Here is an 18,032-nt window from a genome sequence, read left to right as displayed (position 1 = left end):
TTTGTCTATGACTTATTTTCTGAGTGCTTTTATTCCCACCAGAATGTAAGCGAAATGAGGGCAGAACTTTCAAAGTTATTTGCTGCCATATCCTTAGTGCCTAAAACAGTGCCTGGCATATAGTAGATGCTGAACAAATATTTGTTGAATGAATTAATAAGTATCTCAAAAGTCACAATTCTGCCAGGTGAGCATCATCCGCATTTTAAAGTTATAAAAGCTGAGGCTCAGAAAAGTTAAGTGACTTGCCCAAGACCACATATTTAATAACCGAGGAACCTAGAACCAAGGAACCAAGTGCTATCTGACTTCAGAATCACACACCATGTACCACACCTGGCTGTCTTCCTTCTGAAACAGAAAACTGCATACTATGAGAAGCAAATTCTCAGACGGGAAGCAGTGCCTGCCTGCTGCTGGCAACCAGAGCGGTCAGCTTACAAAATGACTTGAGAAACCCAAATCCTGGTGGCTTCAGGGGTTCTGCCTGGTCTAGTGCTGCAGGCACAGACGCGCCAGATTCTGTTCCCACATATGCATAATAAATATTCTGCATCTTGCTTTTTTCTGTTAAAGTATCTTGAATATTTTTTATACATAGTACACATTGCTCCCTCACTCTCTTTAATACCTGCAGAGTACTCCCTAGTTTGGATGTGTCATAATTTAACCAATCCCCCTACTGCTAGACATCTAAACGGTTTCCAGTATACTCCAATAAATATCATTGCACACACCATTAAACACATGACTAGGGAAAAACAGCATGGCAAGTACAGACTTTGAGAATGAATATAGACTCTGGAGACAAACTTCCTCGGTTGGCGGTTCACCTATGGTTTTCTCACTTTGCGACGTTGGTTACCTAACCTTTCTGTACCTTTGAGAATGATGATATCTAATTCAAAAAATTACTATATGTAAATCCCAGCATGGTGGCTGGCCCAGGGCAAAGTGCTGGAGAAGGAGTGGAAAATGGGAGAAAATGAAAACCACGTGGAGCTGGAAGTCGAAAGACAAGTAGCAAGTTTGACAGTAAGAAGGACGTGAAGGATGAAGACAAGCTTGGGCTTTTATAAAAGTATGAAAGAGGTTGTAGGGAGACAGAATACCATCACCACCACAATCACCCAACAGGATGCTTTCACGTGGGAGAAATGAATCGCCTCAAAAACAGAAGAGGTGGGCTTCCCTGGTGGCGCAGTGGTTGAGAGTCCACCTGCCGATGCAGGGGACACAGGTTCATGCCCCGGTCCGGGAAGATCCCACATGCCGCGGAGCGGCTGGGCCCGTGAGCCATGGCCGCTGAGCCTGCGCATCTGGAGCCTGTGCTCCGCAGCGGGAGAGGCCACAACGGTGAGAGGCCCGCGTACCGCAAAAAAAAAAAAAAAAAAAAAAAAAAAACCAAAAGAAACAAGAAAAAAAAGTAACATCGTAAGGGGAGACCCAGGTTTTCCTTAAGACAGAAGGTAGACAGAGCATTCTACAAAGAGAGGGCATGTGGAAGGTGGAGAAAATTGATAAGGAAAGAGGATTCCAGAGTACGGTGGAAGAATCAAGAATTAGGGGCAGGAGGAGGGGAATCAGTAACAAAGAGAAGAGAATTTTTAAAAGGTCATGTAAGAGGGATGTAATGTAAGAGGGATGACTTACATTTCCATTAATAATCAAGCATCACAGTTGGAAGTGACCAGTCTCACACAGTATAATTTTCAGGGCAGCTGTGGTGTCCTCATCTCTGAAGTGGTCACCAAGGCCCTGGGGATGGGCCGGGGATCCCACTGAAGTTTGGGGTACAATGTCACAGGCCTGAAGGGGCACAGGTCCCGTCTGTCACTCTAGTTAGGCGTAAGGACAAAGGTTCCATGGAGTGAGGAGCAGTGTTTATCTGCTTATAAGATAATTAAGAAATGAATATCCTTCAGCCTACAGACCCTAATTTTAAGACTTCAGGGCAGACAACAGGAAATGGTACTCAAAAAGGCAGCATGGGATCTTCCCTGGAGGCACAGTGGTTAAGAATCCACCTGCCAATGCAGGGGACGCAGGTTCGATCCCCGGCCTGGGAAGATCTCACATGCTGCGGTGCAACTAAGCTCATTCACCACAACTACTGAGCCTGCGCTCTAGAGCCCGAGAGCCACAACTACTGAGCCCGAAAGCCACAACTACTGAAGTCCGCATGCCTAGAACCTGTGATCTGCAACAAGAGAAGCCACGACAATGAGAAGCCCGCGCACTGCAACAAAGAGTAGCCCCTGCTTGCTGCAACTAGAGAAAACGCACGCACAGCAACGAAGACCCAACACAGCCAAAAATAAAAAAATTAAAAAATAAAAAAAATAAATGGTAGCTCCAGAATTCCTTGAATTTATTTACACCAGTGTCTCAAGTTGGGCTGAGTAAATCCTCAAAGTAATTCATTTGTTTTTTTCTTTGTTTGTTTTTATAAATGTCTGTTGTTTTTTTTATTTATTTATTTATTTTTGGCTGCATTGGGTCTTCGTGGCTGTGCGGGCTTTCTCTAGTTTTGGCAAGCGGGGGCTACTCTTCATTGTGGTCTGCGGTCTTCTCATTGCGGTGGCTTCCTTTGTTGTGAAGCACAGGCTCTAGGTGCGCGGGCTTCAGTAGATGTGGTGCACAGGCTCAGTAGTTGTGGCTCACGGGTCCTAGAGCTCAGGTTCAGTAGTTGTGGCACATGGGCTTAGTTGCTGCCCCGCACGTGGGATCTTCCCAGATGAGGGATTGAACCTGTGTCCCCTGCATTGGCAGGCAGATTCTTAACCACTGCGCCACCAGGGAAGCCCCAAAGTAATTCGTTTGTAATTCTCACATCAATCAGCTGCCAGGAAGAGAATGTCAGAAGAGGTGCAATGTGACCAGCACATTTTAAACCGTTTTTTAAAAAGCGTTATTATCCAACCATACATATTTTTTCAAAAGAACATAATGTCAGAGGGGCAGAGTATGCAGACTACTTGAAACCTGTCAAGCAAGATGCCCCTGTATCAGGACATGAGATGTTCATATTGACTTGGGGGGTGGGGTAACTGTGGGCATTTTGCTCTAGAATACATTTAGCTACCATTTGATATCCACTGATCCAAGTTCTCTGCTAGAGATCTACTCGTGGTATGAGATTCAAGTCGTTGGTATTTTGAATTGCTAGGCTACTGGGATTTGGAAGGAAACACATAATTAGCTAATGTATGGAATGTTAAACCATGATCCCATGGAAGTCTTGTAACAGAAAATCTGTATCTAAATAGGAATAGCCATTCTGAACATGAAAGTGTTTCAGTGCATATGCAAAGTATTTAAATACATTCTAACCAAGAGATTATCGTCTCTTAATTAAGTGATTTAGACGAGGCAGGCTATGATTACACTGGCAGGCCCAAGGAAAACTTGCCACTCTAGCTGTGGCTATTTCTTCTTCTTTAAATATGCTTGCTCATGGAGCCTATTAAAATTACAAGATCCCTGAGGGCTGGGGCTGTGTTTAATCCTGAAATGCCCGGGATAGTGTCAGATCTCACATGGATATGGTATTCCTGGCGGGCAGGGATTACTAACCAAGTGGGCTGATGCATACTCAAATTCTGTCAACAGGTGGCAGCATTAATAATTTTTCCACTTAAAGAACTGCAACAATTGTGGTATGCTTTTGTTTTTACTAAAACTAATCCTGAAAGACATGCTTTTAAATGACTAGCAGTATTCCAGCCTCCTTAGACAGCCTATTCCCAGTGAATACATTCCATTGTTGAGGAAACCAGAAAGCCCAACAGGTAAAGTAAAATAAAGATCATATTTAAGCATGGAAAGCTTGCTTTCCTCCCTTTAACTACACATATGACACTGTTCCACTGCATGGTTTCTGATCAGGAGTATGGAAAACCTACCTCACGGTATCCCTATCTCATCTCATAACCTGGCCTGGAAAAGCTGCTCTGTCCTGTTCAAACAGCCAATCCACCTTGAAAGCTGAAATTTTATACAGTCTCCCAGAAGCTATCATGGTGCATCACTACTTACGGTGCCTTACAGGTTGTTTTTAAAAACTCCCCAAAAGATTTACCAGGTGCAGGGAGATGTCACTAAAGTCTTGACTGGTATTATGTTCCCAGCAGTGCTGGCCACTGGGCCTTGGCACCGACTCCTGTCAGCCATGCCAAGAGCCTGAGGGAGGGTAGCTGAAGCAGGAGGTGCCGCAACAACAAGCTCAGGCAGTGGAGGGCAAGAGGGAACTAGGACGTTTGTTTTTCTAATTTGGAGTGCATTCACTCCAGAGGAAGGGCACAGAGCCAGAGTCCACCACCACATTCCCAGGCAGAAAAGCAAGCCCTCCACTTGATGGAAATAAAAGGGCAGCTCTGAAGGGCAACGTCCAACATCCGCCTGGGACGGGCAGCTTGTGAAAAGGCCAAGCAACATCAGGCCCCCTTCCTACCGCCATTAAGATCTGGGGCCAACGTGGTGGCTTCTGACCACCCATCTCTTCCCAGTTGTTAGAAAAACAAGAACCAGGTTACAGATTGTTCATCACAATTAATCACGGAAGGATTAAAGTTGAAAGCAGTCAGTTATTCTTCCATGGTCTTCCCTAACCCAGTGGGGCATTCAGACCATTCATACCACCCACCAGAAGCCTTAGTTATAACTTAAAATTAATCACCATCAAAATCTGTTTTGTGAAGGCCTTTTCTCTCTTATATCTTATCTGTTTATTCAATATTTATTTCTATGTGTATCTGAGACCTCCATAGTCCTTTTCAGCCAGTTTTTATTAACAGATGGTGAAAAGATTAAGAAGCAGCTGTGCTCCAGATGTTGGCAAATGGAGCTTATGCTACCTCCTATCACTTCGTGAGCTCCACATTTCCCACTATGCCAAGAGAGCTCGAGGGACTAATTCCTGCTCACTGAAACCTTCCAGGGACACTTGGAAATCCTGTTATACATCCTCGAGTTTAAGAGATTTGTAATAAATGGGTACTGCTCTCAAAGAGCTTATATAGGTTAGTAGTAAATGATTTAAAAACCGAGATATGCTATAATCACTACTTAGTGATCCACTGACAAATACAAGATACAGAACATTTGGCTTTAAACCACAAGTTTGGATCTTCAAAATGGCTTATTGAAATTAAAGAATTTCTATTAGGTAGGCATTCTTGGGGAGATTCCCAAATGGCGTGGACATCCTCTGACATTAGCTTAAGGATTTTTCCTGTTTAAGGGCATAGAGGACAACTACTAACTTAAAACCTTTGTTCTTAAACAGGTTATTCTAACAGCATGGAGCCCTTTTCCCAGTAAGGGAGAATGGGTATTGCACTGAGGAAGTAGCCATCATCTGCAAATCCTTCGCTTAAAGGCTCTTCTGTTTAAGAATTCTGCTTGGTCATTCTTTGAACGTAAGTCTCTAGAAACAAATTAGGGGAAAATTGGCCCCACTGTATCTCAATTGAGACAAAAGGGATTTGGATTTGTAAATGATTTCACCAGGGTCCACATTTTTGCCCCAAGTATCCCGTACGTAGGCTTAGCTACAGGCTGTGGGCCAGACCTCTCTATAATCAGACATATACTTATAAGCCTTTCCTTCGCAGCAAACACAGTGGTAGGCAATACAACCATGAACAGCACAGATATAATCTCTGCTTTCTGAAGACTTCATTGGGGGTGGGAGCATGAGGAAGGTACACAACACCAAATTTGCAGATAAATATCTAATGTCATGTGATTATAAGGTAAGAAGAAAGAGTGACATGGGTAGATAGGACGGTACACGAAGGATTCACTGAGGAGGGGATACCTGAGTAGAGATGTGAATGCAGCAATCCACATGGATCTCAGGAGCCAGGGCATCGCAGGCAGAGGGCATAGTAAGTGCAAAGGCCCTACAGCATAGCATGCATGGCAACAAAAGGTAAAGAAATTATAAAGTAGTTATGGAATATAAATAAAGTTTTGCTCTCCTCTGCCCTGAACATGTTTGAAGGCAAAAGGAAACACAGCTGTAAGAAAAATTTAAACAAAATACGATAATGACAAAGAATATTCAACAAAGCATCCAATATAACTGGCGTTCTTGAAATAGAAAAACTGAACAGATGGACCAAAAAAACGACATAATACAGGAGAACTACCCTGAAAGGAAAGAAGTGAATTGGAGGTTAAAAGGACATACTATATATAAGAGGAAAAACAAAACCAATAGAGAGATTCTACTTACTTAAAGTATGAAGAAACAATTCGTCAGGAAGTCTATACAGGACAAAATAATTATATTCACAAAAGGGAAAAAAGTCAGACTGGCCTTAGGTTTCTACAGAGCAATAATCCAGGCCAGAAGATGATGAAGCATGGCTGCAAAGGACACAAGGACCACTCAAGAATATCACAGTCAGCTCAACTGTTGAACAATAAGGAGATATTTTCAAACTCAAAAACTCATGGAATATAGCACCTCATGAGCTGTTCTGCAAGGAGGGTGGGAGAGGAGAGGAGAGAGGGATTCAACAAAATCCAGTCAACCAGGTGATGAATGGCAAAGTTGTGTTAAAAAGTAGTACAAATGAAGTTATTTACAAAACAGAAATAGAGTCACAGATGTAGAAAACAAACTTATGGTTACCAGGGGGGATAAGGGGTGGGGGGAATAAATTGGGAGATTGGGATTGACACATACACACCACTATATATAAAACAGATAACTAATAAGGACCTACTGTATAGCACAGGGAACTCTTCTCAATACTCCGTAATGACCTATATGGAGAAAGAATTTTTAAAGGAGTGCATATACGTATATGTATAGCTGATTCACTCTGCTATACAGCAGAAACTAACACGACATTTTAAATCAACTATACTCCAATGAAAAATTTTTAAAAGAGAATGTGGGCGACCCTGCCTGCCAGTTGCTGGGGAGCGGCTGCCGAAGCCCGCGGGGCTGGGGAGCGGACGCCGCCCTGAGGGACTTGCCGCGGACTCTTGACCATCAGGGCTCCCCGCCATGCAGCAGCTGGCTGTATTCCAGCTGGACCACCCCAGCCCGAGGGGGAGCTGCTGCCCTTTCTCTCCTCCGCGCCTTGCCCAGCGACGGCTGACCACACATCCCTGACACTGCACGTCGCCAGCAGCCCCAGGAGGAGCCATCTCCCGGCTCGGCCAGTCTGCCCCTGGGTGTGAGGGCTGGCGCCTGGACTCTGCCATCCAAGTTGGCGAGCCTGGAGCACTCGGAGGCCGCCCAGCGGCATCTGCAGCCTGAAGGCAGGATGCTCAAGGGGCAGCTTCCAAACACTGATGAAGACCTCGCCGCCCGCCCGGGGTCCCCGGCCACTGACCACCGTTGCGGACCCGAGAAGAGCCCAGTGCTCCCTCTGGACACCCCAGCGCAAGTCAGCAACGAGGACCCACAGGCCAGCGGGAGACCCTTCAGCCTGAAGCCGCCGCCGCCGCCGCCGCCGTCGCCGCCGAGGCCCAGGCTGGAGCGAGCACTGTCCCTGGATGAGAAAGGCTGGAGGAAGAGGCGGTTTCAAACCAGCCGTGAGGACCTGGCCGCGAGGAATGGGGCCAGCCCCTCCGGGGGCACCCCGCAGGACGAGGCCCCCGGGACCCCTGACCCCGGCTCAGGCAGTGGCTCCCCGCCCTGCCTGAGCACCTCCCTGCAGGAGATCCCCACAACCCGCAGGGCCCCGGGCAGCGGAGGTCCCTGCTCGCGGGGTAACTGTCTTTCCGGAATGATCAGCACTTCCCTGGACCTCTGCACCGGGATGGGGCCTCGACCGGGAGCATCCACCAGCTGGCCAGCCTGCTTCCCCGGCGCCCACTGCCCGCTATGGACGGCAACGCCGCCTCCGACGCCCTGCGGACAGCAAACAAGGTGGACTGGGCTCACGCGGACTGCAAGGTGCAGCTACAGGCCAGACTGTTCCGGGCCCACAGCAGCCTGGACCCCGGCCGGCTCCCGAGCCCCCTGGCCCGTGACGTCCCTTCACTGGGCCAGGTCCACCTTCAGCCTCCTGGTGCCCATCCGCACCAAGGATGTCCGCAGCAAGTAGGGCCTCGGGGGCGGGCGGCATCATGGCCTGGGTCTGTGGCCTTCGTTGGTCTTCAGAAGCCCCGTGAGAACCATAGGAAGCTTCCCCTGGAAGCGTGTTGATGTGCTGCAGCGGGTCTCCCTCCGCTGATCCCCATCTCCCAGGCCCTCCCCAGCTTTTCCTTTGCGTCTCAGCCCCACAGGCACCTATGAAGCAGATAGTGGGGTACACAGGTCCCTCTGCGCACTGGGCGGCCCTGTTTTCCTTCCCGTTTCTTGCTCCGTCGGGGGCAGCTTTCATCCATGTGTGCAGGTCGGCCCAGGACTCCGGGGTGGGTCGTGGAACCCGTGTCCCCGTAGCCGCTTTGATCAGGACCAGCGTTTAGCCAGCTGTGCCCTGTGCACGCGCCGGCACTTTTCCAGGACCGAGAGCTGGACAGGGGTAGGGGCCCCAGTGACAGCGGCTGGGCTGCCCCGAGGGGAGGGTCCCCGGGGCCCACCTCTGGCAGGGAGGGGCGCAGGCAGAGCCCGACTTGTGCACTTTGCTCTCAGGAGCGCCCCGGGATTTCTCAGTGCTTGGGGCTGCCGAGGGCTGTCCAGCAATCGCCCCACCCCCCGACCCCGCGGGCAAGGAGAGGGGTCTCGCATCTCATAGGACGCCGGGCTTCCGGGCCCCTCAGAGGACTTGAAGAATTAGTCCGTCTTGACTTCTTCATAGTTTAAAGGGGAGGCGGGCACCGCCCTCCTGCTTAGGTCCCATCTCGCACCTCTGCCCACCTCTCCCGAGCCAGAGCCATGAGGGTTCACCAGGACCCGGGTCCCAGGAGCTTCTGAGCCCAACCTATCCACGCCCACCAGCTCTCTCCTGACCCGTCGTCTCCGGGAGCCTGGTGTCGGGCCACACTGCGGTGCCCACGCTGTGACTCGGAAGGCCGCCCTGTCCGTGCTGGGCCTGGCCACTGACCGCGGGCTCTCAGGGCTCCTGCCTCGTCGGCTGGGGCTGGGCAGGTTGTTTGAAGCGCACATCGGGCCACGGCCTTGACTTGGGGGCCCCACGCCATCCACTCCCTGCCAGGACGCCCTAGGCCCCGGGGGACGCGGGGAGCTCTGTCACCACCGCCCCCCGCCGCACCCTCCCATCCAGACCAGGCCTACGCCAACCCTTCCGGACGTGGACCGGGGGAGGGGAAGAGTGAGGCGATCCCTGTTCTGGTGTCCTGGGGCGGCTGCAACAAAGCACCACAGACTGAGAGCCTTAAAACAGGAGTTACCCCGTCCCAGTTCTGAGTCCAGAATTCAGAAATCCAGGTGCGGCAGGACCGCGCTCCCTCCCGAGCCTCCAGCAAGGGTCCTTCCTGCCTCTTCCACCTGCTGGGGGCCCAGGCGTCCCTGGCTTGTGGCTCCATCTTCACGTGGCTTCTCTGTGTCTGTCTCTCCTCTTCCATAAGGACAGCGGTCATTGGACTTAGGGTCACCCTCATCCAGGAGGACCTCATCTCAAGATCCTTAACTAATTACATCTGTCTGCAAAGATCCTTTTCTAAATAAGGTCACATTCGCAGATTCTGGGGGTCAGGGGGCAGATGGAAGGTAATCCTTACCCACCCCCACCCTTGGTGAGCCCAGCAGTGAAAGCCAGGCAGGTGGTTCCTCGGGCCCCCAGGCTCCCTCCTGCACCCTCCATCAGCACCGGGCGTTCTTTTAGGACAAAACAGGTTCCTTTGTTAAAGTAATTCAGCATGTTTCTCATAAAGCGCGAGATCTCTTAGTGCATTTAAAGTATGATTTCACAGGGAATTCCCGTGTTGTCCAGTGGTTAGGACTTGGTGCTCTCACTGCCGTGGCCCTAAGAACTAAGATCCTGCAGGCCGAGCGGCCAAACAGTATTTCACTGTTTAAATTTCATGCAATTTATGTAGACTCGCCTGTTATATAAAAATGAGAAGCACGTCTCAAAATCAGATCCCCAGCTTTGCTCTCACACAAGCAGCCGACAATGGGTTGATGGGCTCCCCACCTCCAGACTCTCCGTGTGTGTCCTAGGACACAGGTCGGCGGACTGGATAGTGACTGTTTCAATTTTGTGAGCCGTGTGGTCTCTGTGGCAGTGCTCACCTCTGCCGTGGGGGTGAAAAAGCAGCCCCAGGCCTCGCACCAACAGCGTGGCTGTGTGGCAGGAACGCTTTGTTCAGGGAGGCCGAAGTGTGAATTTCAGGGCATTTTCCCATGTCACGAAATACTATTTTTTCCCAACCATTTAAAAGCACAGGGGACTTCCCTGGTGGTCCAGTGGGTGAGACTCCATGCTCCCAATGCAGGGGGCCCGGGTTTGATCCCTGGTCGGGGAACTATGTCCCACATGCCGCAACTAAGAAGTCCGAATGCCACAACTAAAAGATCCTACGTGCTGCAGCGAAGATCCCACGTGCCGCAACTAAGACCCGGTGCAGCCAAAGTAAATAAACATTTAAAAATTAAAAAAATAAAATAAGAGAATGTGTATGTGTATATATATATATGTATGTATAACTGAATCACTTTGCTGTACAGCAGAAATTAACACATTGTAAATCAAGTATACTTCAATACAATAAATTTTTTTAAAAAGTAGGGCAGCCTTACTCATATATAAATCATATACCATACAAGCCACTCATTTAAAGTGTACTATTCAATGGTTTCTGGTATATTCAGGGACATAACTAAGATTAATTAAAATAAAATTAAGAGAAGTGGTAGTGGGAAAAAAAACGAGTGCACAGAATTCATTAAAATTTCTTAACTGTAAGACCAAAAAAATGGGAAACTAAAGTTACAGAGAAATTTATAATAAATTTTAACAATAAAAGCTAAAAAAATTGGAAGAAAGGGGAGAGGAGATGGGAGGAAGTATATTCTCTAAATTTGAAATGTGAGACTAAAAAAAACAAATTTGTCATCTCCTAATGTCTTTCACATTTTTTAAAATAAATTTATTTTAGGCTTCGTTGGGTCTTTGTTGCTGCACGTGGGCGGTGAGCGGGGGCTACTCTTTGCTGCGGGTGCACAGACTTCCCATTGCAGTGGCTTCTTCTGTTGCAGAGCACGGGCTCTAGGCACGCGGGCTTTAGTAGTTGTGGCTTGCAGGCTCAGTAGTTGTGGCTTGCGTGCTCTAGAGCGTAGGCTCAGTAGTTGTGGCGCACAGGCTTGGTTGCTCCGCAGCATGTGGGATCTTCCCAGACCAGGGCTCGAACCCGTGTCCCCTGCATTGGTAGGCGGATTCTTAACCACTGTGCCACCAGGTAAGTCCCATCTTTCATCTTCTTAAGGGGCTCCCATAGGAATTAATATCCCTGGTGATGAAGAAAGTTTTATCTGAAACTCAGTGATAATTCCTTAGGGTTCACTTTAGCTTTTGCTATATTAAATTTGAGTAAAATTAATTGCCTTTTTTAAAGAATGTAAAGGATGATATCATTCTTATAGATTTTTATCTGCATATGTGCATGGAGAGGTATCTACAATGATTGTTTGCAATTGTTAACCCTGGTTATTTCTGGCTAGTAGGATTTTAGGCAATTTGTTGCCTTTCTTTGCATTTTTCCATATGGCCTGAGTGTTTTATAGTGATCATGTATAATTTCTATAAAAACAGTATAAAAAAGGTGAAGTTAAATCATCTGTGGGAATTTCCTGGCAGTCCAGTGGTTAGGACTTGGCACTTTCACTGCCGAGGGCCTGGGTTCAATCCCTGGTTGGGGAACTAAGATCCCACAAGCCGCACAGTGCAGCCCCAAAATAAAATAAATTGTCTGCATTTTTCCACATCACCTTCTACTTTTAACCCTAATCAACTTGTTCTTCTTTCCAAAATCAGAGTTTTCGTATTAGTAATAGGAAAATCAAGAGAGTTTTATCCTGTTTTGTTTTATATTTACTAGGTAAGGTTTAATGGAAGATGACTGATTTTATTTACTTAGGCTTTACGTAAGCCAAGTGTACTTAGTGAGGGGTAAAAATGATGATCCTTATTTATTAGAATGACAATATTTTTGTTAAGTTTCTCAACAGTTTATTATTGAAATGTTAAGTTCTAACATCTATATCAGTGTCTATGTATATATTTACATTAATAATAATTATCAATTAAATTTTCTTTACACTGAAAATAAGAACACACATCTAACACCTGACCACCTACTGTGTTCCAGAACTCCACTACAAGTTTTACATTTGTTAGCCAATCCTTGCAAACCTATGACATACATACTCCTATTTTACAGATGAGAAAAAAAGAAACCAGGAAAGGTAAACTTGCTTGCTAAAGACTACAAGCTAATAAGGCCTGACTCCTAAGTCCATGCTTTTTCCACCACATAACTGTTTTCTTAGTATGGAACTTTGTGCATAGTAAGTGTACAATAATTGTTTTATTATTAAACCAGCAAAGTATACCTCATAAGTTTTGGATGTAGTTTTGCAATGAATTGTCTTAGTTCATCCAATTCCCAAGATACCTGCTTCCTAAATTAGGGAAGCAGCCTCTCCTAACATCTAAAATTAGTTTCATCCTGTGCCTTACTTTACAGACTTCTAAGTAAGCAGCATTAGCAAATGAGCTAAGTGCATCTGAAAGTGTACGACACGAAAGGCCCAACTACAGGGAAACCATGCTTTAATACCTAAAGTATGTCTGAATTTAAAATTTTTTTTAAATTTAGTTAACTTTTAAATGTTAGTTGAAAGGAAAGTTAAAATATAAATTATTCACTCTTTCAAACTCAGTTTTAAATTTTATTTTTAACTTCCTTCCACCTCATTTATAATATTAACTTTGACACTTAACTCCCTGTTTTTGAATTTCAAGAAGTGTTTAACTTTTGGCCCCATCCACTTTTCCAGCCTCATCTGCTCATACTTTCAGCTCTAGGATTATCCAACTACTTGTGGTTTCCAGAACACACCTTGTTGTTTCATGCCTCTATACCTTTTTTTTTAATTAATTTTTATTGGAGTATAGTTGATTTACAATGTGTTAGTTTCTGCTGTACAGCAAAGTGAATCAGTTATACATAGACATATATCCACTCTTTTTTAGATTCTTTTCTCATGCCTCTGTACCTTTCGTACATGATGTTCCCTCCATCTAGAATGTGCTTTATTCCCCCTTCCCAAATTTTGCTCTTGGTGTCACCTTCTCCCAGGAACCTTCCTAATAGCTGCCTCCCTCGCCCCCAAGAGAGGGCCAGTCACTTTCTCCTCTGTGCTACCTCTCCCCTCTCACCCCCTTCACTGGTGCTCCCAAGATCCTACACTATGATTGTTTAATGCAGCGTTTGCTCCTCCTGGGCTATGAGGTCGGGAAGCGTGCTACTCCCTCTTCCGATGGATCGATGGGATACACAAATCATGTATACTCAATTTGTTTTTTGAGCTCTGAACCAAGTTTTTCTAGGATGTGTTCAAATACCTGTATACATATGGTTCCCATATGGCCCTTAGTGCTCGCATGTTAAAATCTAGTCATTCCCTGAAAACACAAACCGAATTAAACAAAGTCAGGATTGTCTACTATATTAAGATTGTTCCTGATCCTGGGGTAGCAGTCAGATCAATCAGAAGAAACCCACCAGAAATGGACACAGGGACAGGGTCTCAGGAGAGAATCCAACAAAATTAAGAAGAAGAGATCCAGAGTTTTACCATGTTTTTCAGTCACATACTCTGAGCTCATTCAGACACCAAGGACACTGAACAAAGGAAGAGTCATGGAATAAAAACCAAGTTCTCTGAACTTATGGTTACTGGGGGGAAGGGTTCTGGAGGTGGGGGTATTTAGGGAGTTTGGGATTGACATGTACACACTGCTATATTTTATTTTATTTTATTTTTTACATCTTTATTGGAATATAATTGCTTTACAATGGTGTGTTAGTTTCTCCTTTTAACAAAGTGAATCAGTTATACATATACATATGTTCCCATACCTCTTTCCTCTTGCGTCTCCCTCCCTACCACCCTCCCTATCCCACCCCTCCAGGCAGTCACAAATCACCGAGCTGATCTCCCTGTGCTATGTGGCTGCTTCCCACTAGCGATCTACCTTACATTTGGTAGTGTATATATGTCCATGCCTCTCTCTCGCTTTGTCACAGCTTACCCTTCCCCCTCCCCATATCCTCAAGTCCATTCTCTAGTAGGTCTGTGTCTTTATTCCTGTCTTACCCCTAGGTTCTTCATGACATTTTTTTTCTTAAATTCCATATATATGTGTTAGCATACGGTATTTGTCTTTCTCTTTCTGACTTACTTCCCTCTGTAGGACAGACTCTAGGTCTATCCACCTCATTACAGATAGCTCAATTTCGTTTCTTTCTATGAGTAATATTCCATTGTATATATGTGCCACATCTTCTTTATCCATTCATCTGATGATGGACACTTAGGTTGCTTCCATCTCCTGGCTATTGTAAATAGAGCTGCAGTGAACATTTTGGTACATGGCTCTTTCTGAATTATGCTTTTCTCAGGGTATATGCCCAGTAGTGGGATTGCTGGGTCATATGGTAGTTCTATTTGTAGTTTTTTAAGGAACCTCCATACTGTTCTCCATAGTGGCTGTACCAATTCACATTCCCACCAGCAGTGCAAGAGTGTTCCCTTTTCTCCACACCCTCTCCAGCATTTATTGTTTCTAGATTTTTTGATGATGGCCATTCTGACTGGTAGGAGATGATATCCCATTGTAGTTTTGATTTGCATTTCTCTAATGATTAATGATGTTGAGCATTCTTTCATGTGTTTGTTGGCAGTCTGTATATCTTCTTTGGAGAAATGTCTATTTAGGTCTTCTGCCCATTTTTGGATTGGGTTGTTTGTTTTTTTGTTATTGAACTGCATGAGCTGCTTATAAATTTTGGAGGTTAATCCTTTGTCAGTTGCTTCATTTGCAAATATTTTCTCCCATTCTGGGGTTGTCTTTTCGTCTTGTTTATGGTTTCCTTTGCTGTGCAAAAGCTTTGAAGTTTCATTAGGTCCCATTTGTGTATTTTTGTTTTTATTTCTATTTCTCTAGGAGGTGGGTCAAAAAAGATCTTGCTGTGATTTATGTCATAGAGTGTTCTGCCTAAGTTTTCCTCTAAGAGTTTGATAGTTTCTGGCCTTATATTTAGGTCTTTAATCCATTTTGAGCTTATTTTTGTGTATGGTGTTAGAGAGTGTTCTAATCTCATACTTTTACATGTACCTGTCCAATTTTCCCAGCACCATTTATTGAAGAGGCTGTCCTTTCTCCACTGTACATTCTTGCCTCCTTTATCAAAGATAAGGTGACCATATGTCCGTGGGTTTATCTCTGGGCTTTCTATCCTGTTCCATTGATCTATCTTTCTGTTTTTGTGCCAGTACCATACTGTCTTGATTACTGTAGCTTTGTAGTATAGTCTGAAGTTAGGGAGCCTGATTCTTCCAGCTCCGTTTTTCGTTCTCAAGATTGCTTTGGCTATTCGGGGTCTTTTGTGTTTCCATACAAATTGTGAAATTTTTTGTTCTAGTTCTGTGAAAAATGCCAGTGGTAGTTTGATAAGGATTGCATTGAATCTGTAGATTGCTTTGGGTAGTAGAGTCATTTTCACAATGTTGATTCTTCCAATCCAAGAACATGGTATATCTCTCCATCTATTTGTATCAGCTTTAATTTCTTTCATCAGTGTCTTATCGTTTTCTGCATACAGGTCTTTTGTCTCCTTAGGTAGGTTTATTCCTAGATATTTTATTCTTTGTGTTGCAATGGTAAATGGGAGTGTTTTCTTGATTTCACTTTCAGATTTTTCATCATTAGTGTATAGGAATGCCAGAGATTTCTGTGCATTAATTTTGTATCCTGCTACTTTACCAAATTCATTGATTAGCTCTAGTAGTTTTCTGGTAGCATCTTTAGGATTCTCTATGTATAGTATGATGTCATCTGCAAACAGTGACAGCTTTACTTCTTCTTTTCCGATATGGATTCCTTTTATTTCCTTTTCTTCTCTGATTGCTGTGGCTACACACTGCTATATTTTAAATGGATAACCAACAAGAACCTACTGTACAGCACAAGGAACTCTGCTCAATATCATGTAATAACCTAAATGGGAAAAGAATTTGAAAAAGAATAGATACATCTATATGTATAACTGAATCACTCTGCTGTACACCTGAAACTAACATATTGTTAATCAACTATACTCCAATATACAATAAAAAGTCTAAAAAAAAAAGTTCTTATACTGTGATTTAAACCAAAGATGACCCTCACAAAGACTTAACATTCTGTTAAATTCTGTTAAATTTCTCAGCAGTTTATTATTGAAATGCTAAGTTCTAATATCTGTATTGGTGTCTGTACATATACATATCTTTTTCATTTTCATATTCATTCCTATACATATGAGCGCGTCAAGAAGGATGAGCCTGGTGAGGCACCAAAGATTACAATTGTTCAGTCCATGCTTAGCAGGCATGAACACAGCCACTGTACCCAATAAATTTCCATCAAGTCTATGACACTCCATTCTTTAGCAGTCACTCCAATTGCTTCAAACCTTCTGTCCAAGGTATGACAGTATACATATTGCCTTAACGGTGATCGAAGATACAAATGTTATCTGACAATATTTTTCAGGACTAAACATCTGAAGGTACTCTTACTGTATAACAGAGAACTAAATTAAATACCCTGTGATAAACCATAATGGAAAAGAATATAAAAAAAAGAATGTCTATATGTCTATAACTGAGTCACGTTACTGTACAGCTGAAATTGTAAATCAACTATACTTCAATAAAAAAAAACACATCTGAAGGTAAATGAGTAAAATAATCTATCACCCTCTTAAATGCACACACGCACACGCACGCGCACACACACACACACACACACACACACACACACACACACGAGAAGAAAGCCTGATTCTTTTTTTCCAAAGAGAATATCTTCAGTGACCTTCCAAACAAACCTATTATACATTTTATTTTTGAAACATACCCTACATTCACAAGGGCAACAGAAAAAAAATTGCCCTTGGCATTTCTTAAAAGATGTGATTCAGAAGACACGGGATTGTCAGCTTTTTTTTCTGTAGGCATATGTTGCCCAGTGGGATGTAAAACCATTCAGAGGTCTGATTCAGAAAGAAAAATATGAAGGGGATAAGGTCAGAGCAGTTATGTACAGTTCAGTATGGTAAAACACATTTGCAAAATCAGGACAAGATACTGTAGCTCCACCATCTGTAGTCTGGTTTCCCAGCATCCACCTTTTACTTGGATACCAAGGGCTCTGAATGAGCATGTATCCCGGAATATCTTAGGTCTGAGATCATTCACCTCTCAGGGAAAACAAACACATACAAACACGGCACACCCTGAAGTGGCTCTGACTTGTGCTAAAAATAAATAAATAAATCCCAGAATTACCCACAGAAGGCACCAGCTAGTGCTCAGAATGAATCAAATGGAATATACAACCATGGACTGAATGATGACTCTCCTTGTAAAGTTATCTTTATCTCCAATGAAAAGGCTTAAATTATATTCCACTTATAATTCCAAAATTTAAGATTGCTTTCTGTCAAACCGAACTTTGACAACAAATTTAAATATTTAGATGACACCTAAAGTCACCTGGCAGACAATTCTGTTACATCTTGAGATAAATTGGGACTGAGCCTGAGAACTTGCAGGTTACTGTTTAAATGCACAGGTTTTGGCAACCAAGTTTAGAAACAAAAGAAAAATCTACTACCTAATACACCTCCCTAGGGCCCCATCTCACTGCCAGCTGCTTTTTAAAAAGTGAAGAATTTGTATTTGAGCTGGTTATTTATAAGAGCTGGTTATTGTTCCCTAGTTACTTCACCTTAAGATCACCTAGTAAGCAGTAAACACCCTCTTTAAAAAACAAAAAAAACCCAAAACCATCGTAGCAAAATTAGAAGACTTGTGCATGACATTCCTC

At 44.4% G+C, this 18,032-nt stretch overlaps 1 protein-coding gene and 1 pseudogene across 2 annotated transcripts in view; one reads left to right on the top strand and one right to left on the bottom strand.

The window, feature by feature from the left end:
- The window catches only part of AK4 (adenylate kinase 4), an 81,684-nt gene that overhangs the window by 23,897 nt on the left and 39,755 nt on the right, over positions 1-18,032 (bottom strand). The gene's annotated exons all lie outside the window — the stretch shown is intronic.
- On the top strand, positions 7,287-8,072 carry LOC132425376 (phosphatidylinositol polyphosphate 5-phosphatase type IV-like; annotated as a pseudogene).

This window comes from Delphinus delphis, chromosome 1 (genome assembly GCF_949987515.2).
Source record: "Delphinus delphis chromosome 1, mDelDel1.2, whole genome shotgun sequence".
NCBI classification, from domain to species: Eukaryota; Metazoa; Chordata; class Mammalia; order Artiodactyla; family Delphinidae; genus Delphinus; species Delphinus delphis.
The sequence above is the reverse complement of the archived record's forward strand: the minus strand, read 5'-3'. Positions and strand labels throughout refer to the sequence as shown.